Source organism: Bos indicus x Bos taurus, chromosome 18 (assembly GCF_003369695.1).
Source record: "Bos indicus x Bos taurus breed Angus x Brahman F1 hybrid chromosome 18, Bos_hybrid_MaternalHap_v2.0, whole genome shotgun sequence".
NCBI classification, from domain to species: domain Eukaryota; kingdom Metazoa; phylum Chordata; class Mammalia; order Artiodactyla; family Bovidae; genus Bos; species Bos indicus x Bos taurus.
This window is the reverse complement of record NC_040093.1, coordinates 2,109,088-2,125,803: the sequence shown is the minus strand read 5'-3', so window position 1 is coordinate 2,125,803 and position 16,716 is coordinate 2,109,088.

Below are 16,716 nucleotides of genomic sequence, written 5' to 3'. Positions count from 1 at the left end.
GAGAAGGGAAATACCCACTCCAGTATTCTGGCCTGGAAAATCCCATGAACTGTATAGTCCATGGGGCCACAAAGAGTCCGACACGACTGAGTGACTTTCACTTTCAGATGAAGGAAGAAAGGAACGCATGCAGAAATCATCTGAGGTGGATAAATGACTGTTAATTCAAACTTCTCTCTTGCTTTTTTCTTCCATGTTGATCCCCTGACTCCTGGTCTTGTTGCCCTTTTCCAGTCAAATGTAAGTCTTATCTCCTTCTCCCTATGTAACTAGGGAGCCCTTCAACCGGAGGAGGAAGGGGGACAGGGGACAGGGGGATGGCTTTTCGACCTGGGCAGCTCACAGGATGCTCTCAATCTCAGCGTGGCTCCAAACCCAGAGCCTGCAGATCCCTGGGGCCAACCAGATGGACTTCGGGGAGGTCGACCAGCCTCTGTAATCTTGTGCAAAACTGGGTGTGAGAGACAGAATCTCGGTGGTTTTCTGGGAATATGGACTTCATAGCTTCAGTCAGATTTTCAGTAAGACTCTGTGCTCTAACACGTACAACCCGCCTGGACTGCATTGTGCGGATTCATTGGTGGGTTGTAGATGAGAGAAATAGGGTGCAGGCTGGCCAAGGCTCCCTCCTTGCCAAGTATTAACCATCCTGGTCTCTGACTATCGGTTGTCATGGAGACCCTTGTCTGCCACCCTCCGGAGACTCAGGTGTAAGGGGGGTGGGTGGTTGGATGCCCCAGACCATGGTAGCTCAGGGTTTCTTGACCTCTGGGGTAAATGTGTCTCTAAAGAGGCCTATGGGCTTCCCTGAGGGCTCAGGGGTAAAGAAACACTTTGGTTCCATCCCTGGGTCGGGAAGATCCCCTGGAGAAGGAAATGGCAACCCACTCCAGCCTTCTTGCCTGGGGAATCTCGTGGACAGAGGGGCCTGGCAGGCTACAGTCCATGGGGTCGCAGAGTCCATGGGGTCGAAGACATGACTGAGTGACTGAGCACGACGCACAAAGAGGTCTATGGCTCTTAGAACAAGGCACAGCTTCTCATTCTGGGTCCCCATCCTGTCCTGGAACCTGGGGGATGCAACGGGGTATAAAGGATGAATTAATGCATTTCACCTTCTCTCTGATCCCCACCGGCCACCTTTGAACCTCTCCTTCCTGCTGTTTGCACCGAGTCAACAGTGCTGAAAGGTGACATTTTTGTTCACTCTCTCTCCCTTTGGGCTCTGATTGCCCTTAGCTGACGGGGTAATTTTTGCCTGCCTTTCAAGGACCTTTCTTCTTGTGACTGTCCACAGCCCAGCTTCTAATCTAGAGACATAAAAGGTTGAGACTGGATATCTTGATGAAAAGAAAATACTGCATCCCTCTCTCCTTCCCCTGTAAAAACTAGTTGATCAGAAATTGAGCACATTTCTGTGGTCCACTTGTGACTAAAGGAAAGCCATTTGGTTGTAGAGCTCAATTCAGGTCTATCTGAGATCTGTGGAGGAGGAAATGGCAACCCACTCCAGTATTCTTGCCTGGAGAATCCCATGGACAGAGGAGCCTGGTGGGCTACAGTCCATGGAGTCACAAAGAGTTGGACACGACTGAAGTGACTTAGCACACATAATTCGTCCTTCTTCTGTCTCCATGCCCCTCACCATGGACATACACGCAATCATCTCCATGTAAGCTTGTTATTGTTATCAGTATATAGACAACTTAACCCCAACCCTGAGATGGATATTAACATACTCATCTTGTGGGTGAGGAAATAGAAGTTTATAGAGGAAGCTGGAGAGATCTACGTTTGAATTTTTTCGTTTTCACTCATCCACTGTGTGGGGCTTCAAAAATTAATACAATATCTCAGAGCTTCAGCTATTCTCATTGACAACATGAGGACAATTCGCTAACCTGGGAGGGTTGGTGTAAAATCAGTATAAGGAAGGAGTGTTGGGCTTTTTTCTAGAGTCAGTGAAGAATAGTGTCTTTCTCTCTCTCCTACCTGGCTGAAGAATGGCCCATGACTGTGTCCACCACCCCCGCCCCCCGCTCACTTAAACCTCCCTGAAATCAAACACAAAGCCACTCTCAATAATCTCACCTAACCGCTCCCCGCGCCCACAGTGGACTCTATTTCCACGTCTGTCCCAGCTCCCGGCATCTGATCTTACTTTTGGTTTTCTACTCATGGCTTCGTCTCCGTGGTCCCTGGTCCCACCATTCTGTATCACGTCTGTATCCTCCACCACCGTGCCAACTCTGGATCGACTGCTCTCAGGAATCGTAGGTAAGTACCTCACCACATTCAAGATGCCCTCAGACTGTGAACTTTGGGGGGAAACTCTGAGCAAGATTTTCTGGGCATTTGACATATGTCTGGAGCCATGCTTGGGTGATGGAAACCCAAAGATGGATCACATATGCTCACTCTTTAGGAACTCAGAGACTGATGGAAAACAGACACACACAAAACCCAGAAATTAGATTAGAGACATTGATGTCTGCTAGCAGTGATGGAGCTGGAAAAAGGGATGATGGGAATAATGAGGAGACCCTAAGTCATGCCCGAGCTCTCATAGCCATACTTTCCAAAGGAGAGAGCTTCTTAAATCCATTGCATGGGGGAAATGCACTAATTAGGTGTATTTCCTTCTGTTGCATTTGCACATCTTTCGTTATGTCTTCTTCCCCAGGTATGATGAGCAGGCTGTCAGTGGATGGTAAGTGAGAATTTTGTCTTCTCTGGTGTTTCTCTTCTCTTGTCTAAAAGGTAATGCAGATTTATGGAGTCTTTTGTGTTTTTAGTTATTTATTTAAATTCAGTGTTTCGTTTATTCATGTTTTCTTTATGTATTTCGGAAGAACCATTCAGACTGTATATGATCACGTTTTGTCTCTTAGAGTTTTAAGGTAATGGAAATTTTTATTAGTGTAGAATGAGAGCACTAGAATTTTGCATGAGAAATATCATGCGGTAGATTGTTTTAAGTTATAAAAGATATATGCTCATGAGAAAAGTTGTAGGGACATAAAATGAGAGCCAAAATCTTCCTGTCTGTCCTATTCCCAGTTCTACTGTCTTGAAACAGCCGCCACTACTCGTCTCCTGTGTGTTCTTACAGGAAATACTCTTAGATACGTATATCTTCAACGTTCTGAGGTCATGACTCAAATGACTGGGCCAAAGAGCAGAGGTCTTTTAAATCTGGACAGAGGTTTAACAAATTTACAGTTCCATAAGCCGCCTACAAGCATGCTAATTTTCCCACACCTTCAGCAACATGCGATAGCATCTAGCTTTCTGATTTTTCACAATGGGATGGATGAAAAAACTGGCCCCCGTGTTCACAGGTAGAGAGGCTGAACCCCAGCAGAAGTTCCTGCTATATCTACTACTATCCAGTCCAATGCCATCATTCATGTTTTCCAGTAAAGGACTGCACTTTAAAAGGACTTAGTGACTAAGCCACAGAGATCTCTTCAAGAAAATTGAAGATACCAAGGGAACATTTCATGCAAGGATGGGCACAATAAAGGACAGAAGTGTCAAGGACCTAACAGAAGGAGATGAGATTAAGAAGAGGTGGGAAGAATACACAGAACCATACAAAAAAAAGTCTTAATGACCCGGTAACCACAATGGTGTGGTCACTCACCTAGAGCCAGACACCCTGGATTGTGAAGTCAAGTGGGCCTTAGGAAGCATTGCTATGAAAAAAGCTAGTGGAGGTGCTGGAATTCCAGCTTAGCTATTTAAACTAATAAAAGATGATGCTGTTAAAGTGTTGCACTCAATGTGCCAGAAAATTTGAAAAATTCAGCAGTGGCCATAGGACTGGAAAAGGTCAGTTTTCATTCCAATCCCAAAGAAGGGCAATGTCAAAGAATATTCTAAGAAGATAACTGCAAAAGTAGACATAATGAAACAATGGAAATAAAGTATTAATTATAGCGATACTGATGACTGCTGAGGGTCTTAGTCTGAAGATGGTTCTCTCTTCAGTGGAAAGGAAGACCAGAGAACATAAGAGAGAGGTTCTGGACAAGTTAGCATCATTTTGAGACTTTTGAGAAGAAAGAGAATTGTAAAGTGAATTCGATATTAGATTCCATATTCCCACCATGTGACTCCAAAGGAGTGACAGTGAATCTGTGTCCACCTGAGACCTTTCCCGCCATCCCCAGGGGCTCCTGTCCCAGTGCACAGGGCACGCTTGGATCTGGAGCTCCAGGGAGACGGAGACGGGAACTGGACTTCCAGGGGTAGATATGCCTGGCGTTTCAAGCCAGCTCTGTTCTTTACCAGCATATGGGACCCTGGGGCAAGTGTGTTCTCTTCTCCCATAGAGTAGGGCTAGTAATCCACACTATAAGGGATGCTTCCTAATGTTATAATAAACTATAACATTTTATATGTTATAAAAAATATATGATGTTATAATTAAATCTAGGAAAAACTCAGGTACTAGGGAGCTGGTTGAAGTGGGCTCAGCTCCCTGCATCCCGTTTATCCAGGGCTCCTGGAGTCCATAGCCCTCCTCACTGCTTCTGCTCTTTCAAAGATAACAGTTTCTCACTTCTCTCCCCTTGGGCTGCTGAAGAGCTCTGTGCTTTCTCTGTGTTCCCATCAACGTGGAAGCAGAACCCTCCTTCACCGGTTCCCATGAGAAATCGGCTGAGACCTATGAGTAACGAGCCTCGATGAAACGAGAGCGTGCAGAAGAGCCAGAGCCCTGAGCAGATAGATGGTCTTCTCCCATCTCTGCTCACTCTCTCTCTCTTCTCATCTCCCATTTTCCTTCTTCCCACACTGCCTGTGGAATTCCAAGACCTTTTCCTTCTCACAAGCTGAATAACACAGGACTCCCTAACTCCTACCCTCGAAGAATCCTCTCCATTCAGAAATATCAGAGCTTTATGGGCCAAGACCTCCCTCCTTGGAAAACAGCCAGACTTCACAAATAGCGAAACACACTTCTTGGTCAACATACGACATGGCTATAAGGCAAAGATCAACGTCAGATAGACATTATTAGGTAAAATAACCTAAAATAACCTCAGATCCAGAGTTGAGTGTGGATAAAGCCATATAGTCAGGACTTCCCTGGTGGCTCAGTGGTAAAGAATCCGTCTGCCAATGCAGGACACCCAGCTTCAATCCCTGGGTCGGGAAGATCCCTTGGAGGAGGGCAAGGCAACCTGCTCCAGTATTCTTGCCTGGAGAATCCCACGGACAGAGGAGCCTAGCAGGTTGCAGTCCATGGGGTCGCAAAGAGTCAGACACGACTGAGCAACTAAACAGCAACTACAGAGGCCATAGTCATGGCTCACAGACCGGAAACCATCTGTAGAGACATGAAAACTGACAGCCAGAAAGAGGCAGAGCTTCCGAGGCTAAGTGGTAACTAACAAAAATGTCATGTGGGACTTCCCTCGTGGTCCAGTGGTTAGCAAGACTTTGCCTTCCAATGCCAGGGCCGTGGGTTCCATCCCTGGTCAGGGACCCAAGGTCTCAAATGCCTCGAGGCCCAAAAGCCAAAACAGAAAACAATATTGTAACACATTCCATAGATTTAAAAAATGATCCACATCAAAACAAAATTCTTTAAAAACCTTTCATGGAGCATCTTGGAAAAGCCAGTACATTTCAGGGCTCTGCTTGGATCAGTTATTTTAAGCCTCATCACCCCTGTGAGACGGGTGGATCCCATTGTAATCCAGAGTGACTCTGTGCGCCCAGGACATGCCTAGTTTCAGCATTAAAACACTCTCACCCAGTGAACCCCTTTCAAGTCCTCCAAGCAGGACAATCTGTTGTCCCGTTATAATTGCACTTTTATGAGAAAAGCAAGCCCTAGAGAGATGGGATAAGTTGCCCAAGTGCTGGGTCCACGTCTTTCCCTGATCGCCCGTCATTCTTAGGATGAAGCCCGAGGTCTTTAAAGTGACCCACAGAGCCGGGCGTCATCTAACTCTGGACGTTCTTGTCTGCCGGTCATCTTTGCCTGCCGTGTCCCCTCAGCGGGTCTCTCTCCATCCTTCCGAAGCTCCAGACTCCATCCCACCCAGGACTGTCCCACCGCCAGGAACGTGTCTCTGTCTCTCCCCTCCACAGGTCTTCACCCAGCTAACCCCTCCTCATCTTTCAGGTGTCAGACTCCGTGACAGTTCCTCCAAGACGCCTTCCCTGGCACCCCCACAAGGTCAGCAGGTTCCGGCCGCACCCCGAAACCCTAGCCCTGCCCCGGATGGGTTTCTGACTCTCGAGGCCACCTCTCTGGCCTCCGCTCGCTCGCGCTCCCCGAGAGTAAGACCCTTCTCCTCTCGCTTTCCGTGCAGCCCACGCACCCTGCACACACTAGAGGCCCCACCGATACTTGTTAGAGAGAGAGGCAATGCCCGAGCCCCACCCGCCTCGTGTCCAGTAGCGCCTCTGCCTCTGTCTCCTCTGACCGGTCAGGGAGTCTCATTTTGCAGTGTCCTTATTTCATGGTGTCTTAACGCTGATCTCTGTCTTCCCTCTGCACCTCTGTTGGAACCTGGCTGCCTGCACCCTCGCCTCCAGACAGAACAGAGGAAGAAAGTAAGTGCTTTTTCAATCCCGAGTCTGTGTCCTTGAGATGACATTCCTGTAACCCTCTCTGGGATTACAACTTGTTGTTGTTCAGTTGCTCAGTTATCTGACTCTTTTGTGACCCCCTGTGGACTGCCGCCCACCAGGCTCCTCTGTTTGTGGGATTTCCTCATTAAAAATTCAGGGGAGGGGAAATTCCCTGGTGGTCCAGGGCTTAGGACTCTATTGGGTTTCAGCCTTAATTGGAGAACTAAGATCCTGCATGTCCCACAGTGCAGCCAAAAACAAAACAAAACAAGCTGAAGTGGAAAAAAACAGTGGGGGGAAGTGTTGGTGCGGGGCTGGCATTTAGATACTGTTTTGGGGTCAAAAGCAAAACTGTTACAAATGGGCTGCAGTCAGGCTGTGCTTGTAACATTTAACAACCATTTCTGTGGGGAGAGGGTGGGGAGGGGAGCCCTGGTTTGCAACCACTGCCAATTTCTGTGGTGTAAATGCTTTAGCTCTGGGCTGATCTGAAGCCACTAATTAGGCTCGGCAGTGGCTTGCGAAAGTTTTGCAAATTTAGGGCCAGTAATTAGGCTTGGCAGTGGCTTGCAAACATTTTGCAAATTTAACAACCATCTCTTGCAAGCCAGCTCTGGCACAGCCCTGGGTCTCAGCGATGTTGCTCTCGTTTGGTGTGTAAATTGCTCCCATGAAAAAGGGCCTACCTTCCAGAAGGAAAAGTTTGGTGGTTCTTGGGAGAGAAAGGGGGCCATGCTCGTTAGAGAGCAGGGGCCACATTCTAAGGAAGACAGACATATGCTCAGGTGAGCTGGCGAAGCACCTCTCTCTCCGATCTCTATTGTGCCTCCAGGGCAGGGTCTTGTCCACCGCTCACACCCATGACCTAGAAACCTGTCTAACACACACGGGCTCTACTACTATTCTTGAAGCAAAAGAGAGCTCCCTTCTATGGCTGATGGATGTAATTTTTGCTAATGGGAAGGGGTGGAGGAGAACCAACATTGGAGCATCTACCTCTATGATACTACTGAATCCTCACCATGGCACTCTGTGCCAGACGGAACCCTAGTTTTAAGGCATGGCTCCCCCGACTGGGGCTTCCCTGGTGGCTCAGTGATAAAGAACCTGCCTGCCAATGCAGGAGATGCAGGTTCAATCCCTGGTTTGGGAAGATCCCCTGGAGGAGGCAAGGGCAACCCTCTCTGGTACTATTTTTGCAGTGTTTTTGCGAGTCTATAATTAGTGCACAATAAAAGCTTACAAATAACTTGAAGAGTGTTTAATGAGTGAATAAAGGAATGTGCTGGGCTGTGTGTGTATTTGATTCTATTCTCTTGCTCACTTTTTTTTCCATGTTGACCCTCTGATTTCTGGTCCTGCTGCACCTTCCAGTAAAAAGTGAGTTATTCTTCCTTTTCTGTGGTAATTCGGGTGTTTTCAGCCACTGAGACAAAAAAAGTAAACAAAAAAGAAAAGGGAATCTTTGGATTGTTCTCACCTGGGGACCTGGGTTGAGAGAGACCCTCTGCTAACAGGGTGTCCATCTATCACTCTTGACTCTGAAGGGGGCTCAGACTGACCCACCGGGGTCCACAGGCCCCCTGAGACAGCACGGATGATCCCCAGAGTTTGTGGGAGGCAGGGGTGGGTCTGAGGCTGTATGTGTGACTGGGTGTGTGAGAGCACGGCCATCAAGGCCTCCAGATTTTAGCAGAAGCCGAGGACCACAGCCCCAGAACGCAAGAACGTTCTGAGCTGTGTGTATTTGTGGAGAGGACAGTTGAATGAGGAGGAGCTCAAAGCCACGGCTTCCTCTTTGCCCAAGCTTCCTCCCTCCTGACCTCTCAGGAGAGAAAGGAGATAAAAGTGGGTCAGGGCATCTTCTGAGGACCTTCCTCATCTCTGGGGGACCAACGCTCAAGGAACATGGGTGTCTGGGGAGTCTGTCCGCCTGGATAATCAGGGCCCCAAAGGAGGCAAGTGTAGCAGAAGCAGGCAGAGTCCCCACCCTGGCCCCTGGCCGCCCCATGAGATCTGGGGGCACCCTCATCCCACCGTGATGGGAGGGTCTCTCCGGAGGGCCAGCAGGGTGGGATGAGCCTGGAAGAAGCCAGTCACGCCTTCTCAGCCTCTTCCTTTTCTGTTGATGCCCAATGGCTCCCGCTGGAACTTCTCCTCCCCACCGCGCGCACCTCGACAGTCCTGAAACGTGAGTTTCTTTTTTCATTTTGTCCTCACCTCTGTCTTGTTCCCTTTCTTGTCTCTGCAATGGGATCCCTTCCCAGCCATGGCCTCACTGATCAGAGAATCTTTTTGTTTTTTTATTAATCCGGGAACTGGAAAAAAATGGCTGTATGAATTTCACTTTCTCAAAGGCGGGGTGTCTTATGAGAACCAAGCCCCTGGTCAAATCAGGGACATGGGCAAGGTTCTTATGACTATAGTGATGACAGTAAGGAAAATTAGTTCAGGATTTCCTGGGCGCTGGGCACGTTTAATACATTTTGTTGCATTTCCGCACCAGGTAGGCATTATTCACCTGATGTGTGTCAGGGGCCTACAACATGGTGATGGCAAATATGTGGAGCAGGCGTGGCGGCTGCCCTTCCAGCCTGACTCTGATCCAGCACCAATTCTTCAAGCCACTACGTGCTGTTGTTCAGTCGCTCAGTCGTGTCCGACTCTTTGCGAGCCCATGGACTGTAGCCCGCCAGGCCCCTCTGTCCATGGGATCCTCCAGGCAAGAACACTGGAGTGGGTTGCCATTCACTTCCCCAGGGGATCTTCCTGACCCAGGGACAGAACCCGCGTCTCCTGCATCGGCAGGCGGACTCCTGACGACTGAGCCACCAGGGAAGCCCCTTCAGCCACTAGATTTCCGCTCTAACCCACATGGTGGGGCTTCCAACACTCTCCCCTTCACGGCTCAGCACCACCTCCCTGGGCTCTGTTCTCGTCTGCTCCCAGTCTCCCCACCTTCTGATCTTATGACTTTTTTTTTCCTTCTGTGGTCTCATCTCTCGCGGCCCCTTGGACTCTACACTCTGGACTTTGTCTGCAACCCTGAACACCACCCTGCCTCCTGGACCACATTTTCTTCTGGATGGATGACATCAGAGATCCTAGGTAAATAATCTCACTCCATGCATGCCCCGAGATTTTGGCATGGAAAGTTTGTTTGGGAAAAGAAAATTCTTTTCTTTAAAAAGATTTATTTTTAGCTGTGCTGGGTCTTCGTGGCTGTGTGTGGTTTTCTCTAGTCGAGGGGAGTGCAGGCTACTCTCTAGAGGTGGTCTCGGGCTTCTCCTTGCGGTGGTCTTCCTGTGTTGTGGAGCAGGAACTCCAGGGCATGGCTCAGTAGCTGTGGTTCCTGGGCTCCAGAACACAGGCTCAACAGTGGTGGTGCTTAGATGCTCCTAGGCATGTGGGATCTTCCTGGACCGGGGATCAAGCCTGTGTCTCTCCCGCGTTGGTAGGCGGATTCTTTACCACTGAGCCACCAAGGAAGCCTGGGAAGAATATTCTTTTTAACTCTCCGTATGGGATAGGACCACGCAGGGCGGTGGAAAGCCAAAGATGAACCTCACATGCTTGTACCTCTAGTAAACCCCACACAGACTGATGAGGGGACAGGCAGATACTTTTAAGGCAGTATGAACGTCCTGAGGGGGAACCGATGAGAAGACGTGAGAGGAAGCTCGGGGTGCGTTAGCTGCACTTGTTGGTCTAAGGGCATTTAGCACACTGCCTTTGGCAATTCCATGTCTACATTGTCTCCGCAGGTTTGCTGAGCCTCCAGGTGCTGAATGGTAAGTAGTGACCATGCTAATTGGCCCCACCATTTGGTTTTGCTCCTGGACACAAAAATATAGACTTCTCAGCTTTTCTTTTTTTAATGTTGGAAGAGTCTTTAAATAGCATCAAACCTTACACTCTTGGGGTTTTTTTAAATTTCTTTCTCAATTTTTAATTGAAATCTTACACTCTTTATCATCATCATCTGAACATGATAAGTGTCTTTTTTTTTCATTCATCCAACAACAAATGCTAATTAATATTAGCCGCTCTGTGCTCAGCCTGTTCTTGGTGTTAGAGACACAGTAAGGAACAGGTCAGAAATCTGCGTCCAGATAGAACTGATGAGAAGAGAAAGAACACGAATAAATAGAGAAATAGTGGGTTAGAAACCTGTTGGACGCTAAGCCCTGTGAAGATCGCAGAGGAAGGGAGACGGGAAGGCAGGGCAGGACAGAGGGATACGTTTTCAAAAGGTGATCAGGGAAAGTGACTTTGAGCAAAGACTTAGAGGAGGTGAGGGAGGCAGTCACGAGCACATGTGGGTGAAGGGTGTTGGTGGTAGAGGGAATAGCAGGTGGACAGGCCACAAGGCCATGCAGTGCCTGAGACCAAGGACTGCCGGGGGCAGGGCGCATTCTCGCTTCTCCTTACCTGGGCGCCCAGAACTGCTGTTTATGGTTCGGTCTCCATTCATTTCAGAATTTGTTGATGATTTCTTTTCTTCCTTTTCCCCCCTCCTCTTCCTTCCTTCCCTTCCTTCTTTGCCTCTTTCTCTTCCTCTTTTCAGAAGAATCAAGCGGCTGCAAGGAAGAAGGTAGGTGCACGGCGTCACGCCTGTTCCATCGACACGCCTGTGAGTCCCCTCGGTCTGCGTTAAGACAAAGCCTTAAGGAGACACGATTTCAGGTGGCCAAGGTCCGGGCTTCAGAACCAGAGAGGATGCCTTTCTGAGGGGCAGCCAAAGCCTTCAGACCACCCGGCCCCCTCGTACTGCCCCCTGGTACCAAGGAGACCGAGCACACTGAGCCGTGACTGGGAAACGTCTTGGTTTTTCTCAGTCGCTTCTTCTGTTGATCGCTGAGGTCTAAAACGGTTCCTAGAGGTGAAGAAGGACGTTGAAATTGATCCCAGCACTGCCAAATAAATAAGTAAATTAAAAAAAAAAAAGATTTCCATACATTCAGCTAAAGACGCTGAATAGTTGATGCTTTCAAATCATGCTGGAGAAGATTCTTGAGAGTCCCTCGGACAGCAGGGAGATCAAACGAGTCCATCTCTATTCAGGAGATCAACCCTGAATATTCATCGGAAGGACTGATGCTGAAGCTGAAGCTCCAATACTTTGGCCACCTGGTGTGAAGACTCATTGGAAAAGACCTTGATGCTGGGAAAGATTGAGGGCAGGAGGAGGGGGCGGCAGAGGATGAGGTGGTTGGATGGCATCACTGACTCAATGGACAAGAGTCTGCGCAAACTCTGGGAGATGGTGAAGAACAAGGAAGCCTGGCGTGCTGCAGACCATGGGGTCACAAAGAGTCGGACACGACTTAGCAACGTAACAACAACGATGAAGGGACAGAGAAAGGAATTACAACTACGAAGCAAATTCTCCAAGAAAAGGGGAGGGGGTGTGCCTTCCTGAAAGTTCAATTAAGAGCTTTTTTTTTTTTTTTTTTTCATTTTTCCCTTTACACTGGTAATGTTCTGGTTTTTGACCAGAGGGCCTGTTCAATGAGGTGAGTTATACATGTCAAAAATGCAGAAATAGCAGAGCTAAAACCACAAGATCAGTAAAATAGTACTGAGGGAGAGTTTATTGTGCAAGGAAGAATAGTTCTTAAACTGGGAGCTTTCAAATTCAAAACTGATATGAGATGCAGGGGCAGGGTGTTCCTCCCAGGGTGGCTTATAACGTGAAATTGAGGAAATTGTTTATGTTTTAAAATGATGGTTATTGCAATGGGGTCTCCTGAGGGCACAATGGTTGGTTAAAAGGGGACTATCTTCAACCATTTTGGGGGAGATGATTTAAGTTCCTCTCATGATTATCAGAGACATTTAAAAGAAACGACTTAAATTTTGCTTATGTTCCTGAAAGAAGCTAGATTTAATTTAACATCCAGGACTCATCTGGGTTCCTCCACTCTGGGAATTTTCAAGGGCCATCTCCTTTTTAAAAAAAATCTTATTAGTATTAGGGTTTTTTGTATGTAATATTAAAATGTAATGTGACACTTTCTTTAAAATTTAAACTGTGAAAAGAAGAGGGAAAGAATATTGAGCAAGTAAAACTGGGCTTGTGCCCCAGATGGGGTCTGGAATGAGGAGGTGACAGGGTCAGATCTGGTGTTAGATCCCTGTGGGCCCCAGTGGGAGCTGCTCTGGGAGAGAGGACTGTGGAGTAGAAGGCTGGTGCAATGGCAATCAGGAGGAGATGTGAGACTGGTGCCTTGCAGATGGAGAGGGGAGATGGGGACACCCGGTAGCAATAGACCACATTTCAATCCGAGGAGCAGGTAGATTGAGGGTGTGGGGTTCAGAGGGAGATCTGTGTGGACAGAGTTGCGGGAAAGGCAGGATGTCCACACAGAGGGGTGGCAGGCTTTCACGTTGGTCATGTCTACTTGGATCTCCCCAGTGAAGTTCCTCCCAACGGCCACCACCCCCAAGAAGCCGCTGAAGAAGAAAACCGGATGGAATGGGCTGAGATGCGCCTATATGATGGTCACCTTCTTGTTTGTGTCCTACAATAAAGGAGACTGGGTAGGAAGAGCCGGGTTCCTAAAGGTGGAGAGGGAGGAGGAGAGAGTGGGAGCACAGAGGAAGGGAAGGAGGAGCTGGGTACCTCGTGGGGGAGGAGGGGGGTGAACAGATGGAGGGAGGAGGGGGTGAGGGGAGCGCAGAGGAAGGGGAGGAGGAGTCGGGTATCCAAGGTGTGGGCAGGATGTCGGGGACGGCAGTGAAGATGGGGAGCGCCCTGCCGCACTTGTAGGAGCAGTGCTACAGGATTTGGGGTGAGAGACGAGGAATCTGGAAGGGGCAAGGAGATGAGCCCCAGCCTCGCGCCCTTGCTTAGATCAGTGGTTCTTTAATGGGGGTGACTTTGCCACCCAGGGGACACTCAGCAGCGCCTGGAGACATTTCTGGTTGTCACGTCTCAGGGAGGAGGTGCCACTGGCATCCAGTGGGTAGAGACGAGGTGCGTGGCTTCCACAGGACGACACCCACAACTAAGGCTGACCTGGGTCAAAGTGCCAGGAGTACTGAGGTTGAGAAACCCCCAGGTTAGAGCATCGTGTCGTTTACTGGGATGGAGTGAACTGGCTGGAGGATCGGGCAGTAAGGGGGGAGGCTGAAGAGATCAACCAGATCACGGATGTCACCCCCTGCCCCGAGTGGGGGGCGGAAAGGGAGGCAGGCAGGAAAAAAGAAAGGAGGCGTGGGGCGGGATAGAGGGAGAGTTAGAGTCGTCTCACCAACGCCATCTCTTTCTGCTTCCGCTCCCCCCCTTCTTCGACCTCCCAAGTGTTACTGCCATTACTGTGACCCGCAGGTGGACAACAGGTATGTCCCACGGGGAAGAGGGCTTGTCCACTGCTGGGCGGGGGTGGGGGCTTGGTTCGAATTCCCCAGGTGGGTTTGGAAATGTCAACTGAAGAGTCACAGAGTTGAATGGAAAGTTTCAAGTTCATCTCCCTAATCTCAAGCCACAGCTTACCAATGATAAGGATGTGGCGAGCAGAAAGAATTCATTTATGAATTCCCTCAAAGGTTATGTGGGATTTTTTTTCTAAGTTGTGGCAGAATACAGATAATATAAAATTCACCGTGAGTGACGTTTCGTACGCTCACAATGCTGTGCAATCCTCATGGCAATTTAGCTTAGGAACCTCTGCAACCATAAGCAGTGTCTCCTCCCAGCCCCTGGCAACCTCTAAGCATATCTCTCTCTCTCCTTCTCTGGGTTTACTACTCTGGACATTTCGTATACATGGACTCATACTATGCGGCTTTTTGTGTCTGGCTTCATTCACTTAGCATAATGTTTTCTAAGGCTATCCAGGCTATAGCATGTATCAGGACTTATTTTTCATGACTAAATAGTATTCCTTTGCACGGATATGTGCCTATTTATTCACTCTTCAGTTGAAGGACATTTGAGCTGTCTCCACCTTTTGGCTATTGATATGCTGCTAAGAACACTGACACACAAAATTTTTCCTTGAACACCTGTTTCCCGTTCCTTGGGGGTACACACCTAGGCGTAGAAAGTCTGGGTCATGTGATAATTCTATGATTCACTTATTGAGAAATGCAGTCAGTACATTTTTATCAAGTAACTGCACTATGATGAATTCTGGATTCGCTAAAAAACGGTTAAATGGTGAATTTTACGTCATGTGAGTTTTCCCTCGATTTTTAAAAACTATAAAAAGTAAAAACAGGTGGGAGCTGGAGTCACCCCCTGGGGCGGTAGTTTTCAGACCCTCTGCAGCAGACCGTGAGCCCCTCTGGGAGCAATGAGATGCTCGACCTGTCCCCCAGAGCCCAGAGCAAGCCTTTTATATTCACCCCCTGCAGCAACCCTAGGCGACCCCAGTGTGCCAGGCTGGGGGTGCAGCAGGGGAGGTCCTTGTGCTCGTGAGGCACGCCCCCTAGTGGGAGGGCAGGGAATAAATCACCTGAGCTTCCTTGAAGGTGCTGTGACAGACAGGAACTGGAGTGTTTTTCCACTGAGTGTTCAGAAGAACCTCTCTTTGAAGAGAAGATATTTGCACAGTGAGATGGTGAGGAGCAGCCAGCTGAGGTTTAGGGAAGCGTGTCTGGTGGGTTGGAGGCGCAAGGTGAGCAGAGTCCACAGAGCAGAGAGCTGTCCAGGATGTAAACTGATGCTTAAATACATTTCCCTCTTCTTTCTTCCCTTCCTTAGAAACAATCCCTGCTGTGCCTTCTAACCGCCCTTCTCCATCTCAGCTCAACCCTCCTCCATCTCCCAGCTAGTCAGTCTGGCCTCTGGGGAAACCTCCGTGTTCCTAGACTGCCGATTTGGAGGGTAATGAGTCGAGTCCTTTGAGGGATAGCACCTGTCTGCCCAGAGGCATGGCCAGAAGGTCTCTGAGCAGAAGCACTGAGAGAAGCTGAGTGAGCATCTGCAGTGATTTCCTCCACAACGCCTCTTTAGCCTTTTTCAACCCTTCCGCAATGTTTCTGTAATAAAAGGTACATGTGCTGAATGACTGAATGCCTGGTTCTTCCATCGAGACTTAGCTGTGTGGGGTGGCAGTGGAAGTCGTTCAGTCGTGTCTGAGTCTTTGTGACCCCATGGATTGTAGCCCCCCAGGCTCCTTTGTCCATGGGATTTCCAGGCAAGGATACTGGAGTGGGTTGCCATTTCCTTGCTCCAGGAGATCTTCCTGACCCAGGGATCGAACCCAGGTTTCTGCATTGCAGGCTGATTCTTTACCATCTGAGCCACCAGAGAAGCCAAGAACCCTATCTATCACGTAATTCTAGCGGCAACCCTTGAAGGAGGTTCTACCGTGCTGCTTGCTTTCTAAGTGGAGGATACAGAAGTCGGCTCCTTTCCATATCCCAGCTCCACCTTTTACTGGACTGAAGCTCTGCGGAGGTGATTGGTTTTCACTGCCGCCTTTTACTCTCTATACAATTGGGATATTAACAGTGCGTAAGACATCTAACCACCTGGATGAGGACCAGCTGTTTCGTTCATCAAGAAGTTGGTTAAAACGGGCAATGAAGGGCTTCCCTGGTGGCGCAGTGGATGAGAATCTGCCTGCCAATGCTCGGGACACGGGTTCCATCCCTGGTCCGGGGAAACCCCACACGCTGTGGCATAACTAAGCTGGTGCGCCACAGCTACTGAGCCCAAGCTCTAGAGCCAGCGTCCTGCAACTACTAAGGCCCGCTCGCCTTGAACAAGAAAAGCCATCGCAATGAGAAGCCCGTGGACTGCGAAGAAGAGCCCCTGCGCATCACAACTAGAGAAAGCCCTCATGAAGCAAAGAAGACCCGGCGCAACCAGAAAACTTTTTATTTAAAAAAATAAAAAAGGGCAATGAAAAATACTTTAAAACCTGTAATTGTACACACATTTGCCAACGTTGTCCTATAGCACCAGAGGTTTTGTTTTGTTTTTAGTTTGAGCCTGTGGAGAAGGGAATGGCTACACACTCCAGTATTCTGGCCTGGAGAATCCCATGGGCAGAGGAGCCTGGTGGGCTACAGTCCACGGGGTTGCAGAGGCAGACTCGACTGAGAAACTAACACTTTTTTCCTTTAGTTTGGGTCAAGGACCTATATTTTCCAGTCTGTTCTTTAAACGGG